Source organism: Diuraphis noxia, unplaced genomic scaffold (genome assembly GCF_037042655.1).
Source record: "Diuraphis noxia isolate RWA-SAM2 unplaced genomic scaffold, SU_Dnox_SAM2 contig0003, whole genome shotgun sequence".
In the NCBI taxonomy this organism is placed as follows: domain Eukaryota; kingdom Metazoa; phylum Arthropoda; class Insecta; order Hemiptera; family Aphididae; genus Diuraphis; species Diuraphis noxia.
The window spans coordinates 19,081,657-19,089,058 of record NW_028301713.1 but is presented as its reverse complement, the minus strand read 5'-3'; the positions used below and the strand labels follow the sequence as shown (position 1 = coordinate 19,089,058).

General features: G+C 30.5%; 1 pseudogene across 1 annotated transcript; it reads left to right on the top strand.

Annotated features, from left to right (window-relative positions):
- Positions 1–5,792: 5,792 nt before the first annotated feature.
- LOC149056945 (52 kDa repressor of the inhibitor of the protein kinase-like) lies at positions 5,793–7,074 on the top strand (annotated as a pseudogene). Its single transcript, XR_016191142.1, has 3 exons — positions 5,793–5,970; positions 6,054–6,215; positions 6,892–7,074. The product of XR_016191142.1 is annotated as a 52 kDa repressor of the inhibitor of the protein kinase-like (transcript).
- Positions 7,075–7,402: the final 328 nt, after the last annotated feature.

Genomic DNA, 7,402 nt, shown 5'->3' with positions numbered 1-7,402 from the left:
TCTATATCACTATCATGGTCTCCATATTTGGCAGGACATTCTTGAAGTGTATCTTTTAAAAACATCATCGATTTATAATAAGACCATTTTCCCAAATACACCTCAGCCCCTTCTTGCAAATCTCCGGAACGACTTTTTTTAATTTTTTTTTTCTCTCAAAAATGTATCCCGTAAACTTCTCCATTTCTTTTTTACTTCTTCCTCTAAAATTTAAATTATTTAAGAAATTAATAAACCAACGCGACATAGAACCAACGAAAAATAAATTAACACACACACACACATCATTGTAAAATCAATACATTCATCACTCCGATCAGAATCTAAAATAATACATTTTTTTATTATTTTTTTTATGTAGGTACTTGGCAACAGAATTAGCATTTCGACAATTAGCGCTAACATTTCGAATTTCAAAGACTGCAGTATCAAACATAGTCATCGAAGTATGTATCGTTATTTGAAATGCATTAAAAAAAAAACATATGCCTACTCCTACAGTTGATGATTTTAAAAGTGTCGCTAATGAATTTTTCACACAATGGAATTTTCCAAATTACCTTGGAAGTATTGGAGGGAAACATATTAGAATAAAATGTCCTCACAATTCCGGTAGTATATTTTATAATTATAAACAATACTTATCTATTGTTTTAATGGCTGCCGCTGATGCCAATTCTAAATTTTTAATGATCGACGTTGGTTCATTCGGCAAAGATAGTGATGGCAGTGTTTTGTGTAATACGTCGTTTTACAAACGTCTTGAAAATGGTACTCTTAAGCTACCAAGTCCATGTAATTTAACGAATTCATATCAGAAAGTATATATATATATCATATCGGCGACGAAGCTTTTCCGTTGAGAAATAATATGAAACCGTTTCCTAGAAAGCAGTTGGACGACCACAAATCATATTATAATTATCGACTCTCAAGAGCAAGGATGACGATCGAATGTACTTTTGGTATTGCATCTTCGAAATTTAGAATTCTTCTAAAAGCAAATAGAAACCAAAGTCGAAAATGCTGATCACATCGTTAAAGCCATTTGCATATTACACAATGTGATAATTGATAAGGAAAAAGAAATATCGTCATGCCAAAATCACCTGTCAGACAATTTGAATAAAAATGTACGTGAAAAAAATAATGCTATGTTGGGACTTCGTAGATCCATAATCGTGTTTCGCGTACTGCAATTGACGTAAGAAATACGTTTGTAGAATTTTTTAAATTAATAAATTAGCGTAAAAATAAGTATTTATAATAATTGCAAGAGATGTAACTTATTATTTATATTAGTTTATTTTATATTAATTTATTGCATTTTATTATTATTTATTAAGTATAATTTTGCATATAATTTCTATCAATTTCGTCTTATCTTATCTTAAAGTTTCAATTGATACGTATTTTATATTTAAGATTATTTTTCCTAAAAAATCATATTAATATAATTTAATTGTATTTTTATTTTATTTATTCTAGCCTCTATGTCTATATCTAGATATATTATAATGTAGCCAATAAAAGTTATTAAAATATACAATACGTATTTTTCATTTTTGTTATTTTGGCTACTTCGTCCCATTCCTTGTCAGAAATTACCCTGTCTTTATATTTTTTGTCCCATTTATTCCATAAAATTTTTCTTTTTTGAACTTCCGTAATTAATAATTCCATGATTACGATACGTATGAATCGCACGACGCAACGACCAAACACCAAAAACAAACTATTTTGTTTTTCAATTAGTACGACTAAACGCATACGAAAAACCGGTCGTATTTGTCGTGTCACGTAGGCCACTTCCATTTGTTTGGGTTATTTTGTTTATTTTAAGAATCGCATCGGTCGCTTCGTATAACGATTATCGCATTTGTCGGATTCACCTAGGACACGGCGTTACGCAGTGCGTTAACCGCCGACCGTGGGATTTGTTAAATTCGTTGTTATTTTGTTTCGCAACAACGGGCTTCCACCCCGTGAATAAATTGACACATCCCGCATTGTCAGTAGTTGTGGGTGTCTTACCCGAATTGTATCGCAGCAAGCAACACTCGACGTTGCCGTAATCAACATTCGGAGCATTGGCGCAATCTGGTACAACCTTACCTTGCCGATCATCGTTGTTGCGGAACAGCTGCACCGTCGCCGTGTTGTCAATCGTCATCCCACCGTTATCAGGTCGTACGCACGTTACTATCATAGATATATACAACAACTAGATAGCCGTCTTCGTACAACAGTAGTGACCGATATTGAAGTCGGCCGCCATTTACAAAGCAGGCAATGTTTACATATATTCTTATCATGAGGATACTGATAATGCTAAACTTATTATCATTCACCATATTATGAATTTCGAATACTCAATACAGAGATTTGCGACGTTACGGTAGGCCATAAAGTATTACACTTTGCGACTTTTGATAGTGTGTTACCGACTTGACTGGTTCAATAAAGTTGCGTACATTTAAAAAACATTATTAGCCATTATGCTTGTCTCATGTTCAGTGCACGGATGTACAAACAGACAGAAACGTGGTTGTTCCAAACATTTTTTTAAGTGAGTACTTTTAGTATTCTATTTGGAAAAAATAGACCTGAATCTGATTATTATTTGTATATTTGATGAATTGTAGGTTTCCTTTAAAAGATCCCTATAAACTACAATTATGGATTGATGCAGTTAAGCGTAAAGGATTTAATCCGAATAATTCTAGTAGAGTATGTAGTGACCATTTTTTACCCTCTGATTTTGTGCCAAGACCTGGAGGAAGTTATAAATTAATGTTAAAAGGTGAATCGGTTCCTTCACTTCTTATGTCTGAAAGTTTGGAACCTCCTAAAAAAATGTGTAATATTGAAACTATTCATGAAACCCCACTACAAAGTACCAGTATGACAATTACACCTAATTTAAATCCTATAATATTGAAATCGCAGGAATCTATTGAATCAGTTGCAATTGATTTATCTGTCACTACTACACCACCAAATGTTAGTTTAACCCCCATCAAAACACCACACTCTATATCTCCTTTATTAAAGACACCTTCAAAATGTATTCAGCACTTTTCTACATTAGTAACACCTGCTAGGAGATTGAACTTTACAAAATCGCCTATTACCCATTCTACACCAACTAAAACCAAGCTGAAGAAAAAACTGAAACTGTTACAACAGAGAGTTAGGCGTCAGCGATTAAAGATAAATAGTTTACAACAACTATTGAAATCTTTAAAACAAAAAGGTTTGTTGAATAGTGATGATGGTGAAGTTATAAGTAGTAAATTTGAAGGGCTTTCTCAAGAAATTTTTATGAATCAGCTGAAAAATTGTAAAAGGCATGCTAAAGGTCAGCGTTACAGCGCTGAAATAAAAAAATTTGCTTTGCCATTGCACTACTATTCACCTAAAGCTTATCAATATTGCCGGTTAGTAAAATTGCAATTTTCATATACAAATTTCTCTCATATGTACACAAAAATGTGTCTACATGGGTTGACATATTTTTTATTGTACTTAAATTGTAAGATGCAATCATTTCTAAAAAAACAAGCCAACTGCTTACGCTTTGTAATACTGGATGCTATATTAATATTAATATTTTAATTAGCTTTTATATTAATATTAATATTTTAATTAGCTATTTTATTAATATAAATATTTTAATCAGCTTTATTTATATGTATTTGAATGCATTTAAGATTTAAATACAATTTTAGAAACATTTTACAAAATATTGTACAAGGGTGCCTATTAAGGGGTGCAAGGAGGTGACATGTAACCCATAGGTGCAAATTGGGAGGAGGGCTTGCCCATATTACATAGGTACATTATTTATCTATGTTGTGTATTTATTTTCTGTTCTTTAATAAAATCTATTTAGTTGGTTCTTAGTTATTTTTTTATGATATTGTCACCCTCCTAGGTTCTGATTGATGGGCGCCCTTGGAATTGTATTAATATTACTAACTATAAGTATAATTTTTAGATCAATATTAGCTCTTCCACATGTATCAGCAATAAGGAATTGGACTTCATCCATAAATGGAGAACCCGGGTTTTTTAAAGACGTTTTAAGTGCACTTGAAAAATTGGAACCATTCGACAAACATTATAACCTAGTTATTGATGCAATGGCTATAAAACAACAAATTATTTGGGATCCAAAAAGCAAACAGTTTATAGGTTATTGTGATTTTGGTAATAATTTAGGTATCGAATGTACAAATAATACTGCCACCGAAGCTCTTGTTTTCATGCTAACAAGTTGTAATGGCAAATGGAAGATACCTATAGGATATGTTTTACAAAACAAAACGCCACACACTGACTAAGGCTATTTTATTTTATCACCAGTAAACCTTTTGTTTGTTATATTTAAAGTTTTTAATTTGTTTTTTTTTCATAAAATTGTTTACTTGCAAGTTGTAAGTTTATACAAATACTGTATATTTTTAAAAGTATAAATTAAACTTTTGTACCTACATAAATAAATATATTAATATTACAAATACTATTTGTTTTCACTTTGAGACAAATAAGACATAATAAACAATATTATTCTTTAGGCATATTATAGTCTACACACACATGTGGAAAGAATAGCTGATATAAGTTATAAAACAAATAGTTGACAAAAAAGTGTACCTACATGGCTACATACCTATATTAAATTTGTTTCTGGCGGTGGTGAAACCAAATTGGTAGGTACCTAACTAATTCAAACAATAATATCCATATTAATTCTTTACACTCTGCTATAAATCAATAAAGTAATTGGATATTACATAAGTTAGGTACGTAACAAAATATAATATATTGAGCAATAGTTATTAGTTTGAAATTTTGAATTTAATAGAGTTCAGATTTCAGACATAATAATATATTTATTTGATTAATTAATATAGTGTGATAGCTGAATACTGATAATATTGTTTTGTAAACATTGCCTGCTTTGTAAATGGCGGCCGACTTCGATGACAAGAAGGAGACGGCTATCTAGTTGTTGTATATATCTATGGTTACTATTTTCACTACTGTTTAACTTTTGTGTTCGCATTACGCTACATCATTTTTTATATAATATTATTTGAATGTTTTGTATTTGAATTATTCGCGAATTTAGTCATCACCTCGTCTTGTAATCGCGCACTTTCTGTTGGGTTTATTTTTACTAACCTTAGCTCGTAAGCAATTTTGAACTTCATAAATATCAAAATAAATTGTTATGAAAATTGTTATACCCAAAAGTAAACCGTTGTTATTTTCCTTTGCTATAGTCCTACCTAGCTTTTAAGTTACTATACAGTCCACTCCTTACCTTCTGCACATCTCGACAGAAAACTCACGACGGAGATAGCGAACGCGTCGGTTGTACGTATAACGGTCACCTGCACATACACACACTCACGTACACTCGTTGCCCGGCTTCATTGTGCAGCCGCAATCGCACAATTATTTTTTCCGAGCTGATAAGAAAAAAACATGTGTTTTATAATCTATTATATGTTAAATATTAACTACGTGTTTAAAAGGTTTAATGCTACGCATTGCCTGATAGTAGATATAAGAGTATGAATATGTTATAAGTTATAAACTTATATAGACACCACAGATTATATGAAAACAGATAGTGCACTTCGATGTAAACAAAAAATGGTTGATAAGATCACCGCCAAGGTCTCCGCCGAAATCAATGTGACTATTTTAGCGGACTTAAAATATTTGAATTATACCGTATACTGGTGGCACACTTGATGGTGATATACTGATATAGTGATATCCATAAAATCAAAACATACAAAACCTCAAACAAATTTTTTAATTTTTCATTGAACACTCGTGTTTTAAAAATCTCAGTTTTTTCAAAATGACTTCTTGTGCAGTTAAATTTTGCAATAATAAAATGTCAAAAACCACAGACATTAGCTATTTTAGATTCCCAAGTGACTTATCGAGGTGAGTATTTAGGTTTATTATATAATTTTAATCTGTATATCTTATGATTTGTTGTGTTACTATTTTATTATATTCTATTATAGGTGTAAACAATGGATGGAAAAATGTCAAACATTACATTTGTTAGGAAAAGATCCTGCTTCTTTACAAAAGAGTTATAGAGTATGTGGTGTTCATTTTGAAGACCATATGTTTTTAAATCCCAGGAATAAGAACCGTCTTACAATGTCCAACAATATTTAGTGGTAAGACTTTTTGTTATTTAAATTAATATATTTTATACCAAATGGAAACTTCTAATTTGGTTTTGCTTTTGCTTATGCTTTTATGCTGCTGCTACACGGCTGAGAGATGCATATGGATTGTTCAGCTACTGTTACGGACCCATACTGTCCGTACTAAAAATTACCTATACATAAGGTTGTGCAATGACACATTTTCGTAAGTTTTAAATTAATACTGCATAAGAATCATGTATTGGAATACTCAGTCTTTCTGGGACGCCTCGTATGACGGAGTCGCCAGACGGTTAGGGATATCCACGACATTCAGAGGCAGGTCGTAACACCACTCAACATCTTTTATTGTAAGGTTATATTTTAAGCTTATATATTCTGTATTCATGCAAGTTCTATTTTAATAAACGTTAAATTACACTTGAACAACCACGACTTATTCATTTTCATATGTTGATGTATGAATCGACCTAGTCGGGATGCAACACTACTATAATTCTTCTCAGGAAATGATCTTTTGTTGCACCCCATTTTTCCTTCTTTGTAAAATAAGTTAAACTGTAAAATTTCTAATTTGTTAAGTCTAAAATGTATTATCAAATTATATGATTTTTTTCAATGCGTTTGCCAATGCTTTGCAAATAAATAAACTACTTTATTATAAACAAAAAACTGTAATTTATAGCTGAAATATTATTGGAGAGAGAAAAAGAAAAGAAATTGGAGGAAGAAAAGGAAAGGTTAGAATTTGAGGCTCAGGCAGCAAGAGCATCATGTTCCAGTCCTTTTAGTGCAGAATCATCACATTCATTATCTTACAACGATTATACGAATTATCTATATTAAATCATCTATAGATAAATAAGTACTTACCATACAAGATTAATAATATTAAGTAATTTAAATTGTATTTAATTAAAAAAACATTTTTGTAAATTTTAATACTCTTTATGTAGGATTTGATTTATGTAATATGACAAACAAAATGACATTAATTAATTACTTGTACAATTAAGATTTAAATAATTTTAATTTTTTATTAATTTTCACTTTTCTTATGTTGTTTAAAAACTTGATATTGTTTTATAAATTATGAAGCATTAATTTTTAAGATTAATGTCTATTATTGTTATGTATTATATTTTAATTAACTGTGTATTTTTTATATTATTGTAATCTTTTATAAAAAAATATAT